Source organism: Arachis ipaensis, chromosome B03, assembly GCF_000816755.2.
Source record: "Arachis ipaensis cultivar K30076 chromosome B03, Araip1.1, whole genome shotgun sequence".
NCBI classification, from domain to species: Eukaryota; Viridiplantae; Streptophyta; class Magnoliopsida; order Fabales; family Fabaceae; genus Arachis; species Arachis ipaensis.
In genome coordinates, this window is record NC_029787.2 from 115,155,611 (window position 1) to 115,156,883 (window position 1,273).

At 42.5% G+C, this 1,273-nt stretch overlaps 1 pseudogene; it reads left to right on the forward strand.

Annotated features, from left to right (window-relative positions):
- Positions 276-1,273, forward strand: part of LOC107633592 — a 5,532-nt pseudogene continuing 4,534 nt past the window's right edge.

The window sequence follows — 1,273 nt, forward strand, 5'->3', positions numbered from 1 at the left end:
ATTGACAAAATAGTCCCTAAAATATTTTAAAATTTGACAAGCATATCCCCGAGCTCGCCAGAGCAAATCTCCGGCAAACACAATGCTGACATGGCCATAGTGACCTGGCAACCACCTTCCAAACCCTAATCCCTCCCCCTCCCTCTCCATCGTAGCCCCTTTTCCCTTTCCCTCCCCATCGCAGCCCCCTTCCCTCTCCCTCCCTCTCATAGCATCTCATCTCATCTCATCTCATTTCTGCAATGAAAAAGAACAAAAATCTAATATCTCAAAATTCTATCATTTCAAAGTAACCACAAACCAAAACTTTTGATTCTCTCTCTCTCTCTCAGATCAGAGAAGAACGGAACGAGAATTTGAGAAGAAGAAGAAGAAGAAGGAATAATGGATCTAGCACCAGAGGAGCTACAATTCCTGAACATCCAAGAAATCTTGAGAGAATCATCTCAATTCCAAAGAGACCACCGAAAACATTCTACCTCATAACCCCAACCCTAATTTTTCCTCTCTCATCCGCCATCCTCGCACACTCACTATTCACACACCCACTATTCGCTCACCTCCAGAACTCTTATCAGGACTCTTCCTAAGCTAACCATGAATGGACCCTTCTCCTCACAATCCAGTTCTGCTACCTTTTTTTCCTCTTCGCCTTCTCTCTCCTCTCCACCGCCGCCGCCGTCTTTACCGTCGCTTCCCTTTACACCAACAAAGATGTCTCCTTTTCCTCCATCATTTCTGCAATCCCCAAAATCTTCAAGCATTTGTTCATCACTTGCCTCTGGGTCACGCTTTTGATGTTCATCTGTAATTTTATCTTCGTGATTTTCTTGGTTTTGCTTATTATAGCAATTGATACACAGAACTCGTTTCTGTAGTTTTTCACGGTTATTGTGGGTGTGTTGGTCATTATGAATTTGGTGGGATTGTTGGCGCAGAACGTTTTCTACTATATTTGCAAGAGTTACCATCACCAAGGGATTGATAAGAGTGCTTTACATGATCATCTTGGTAAGAAATTTGGGGGGTTTGTAGGTGGATTTTTTTTCTTATTTTTTTAATGTAATTGATGGAATAGTGTAATACATTTGGAAAGAAACACAAATGATATTGGTAGATTGTAATTTGAATTGTGATATTGTGTTCTGTTGTACATGCTTCTATCTGTGCCTTTATATGATCTGCAATGGGAGGGAGAGGGAAGGGGACTGCGATGGGAAGGAAAAGGGAAGAGGGCTGCGATGGGGAGAGAAAGGGAAGGGGGAGTGTGCGT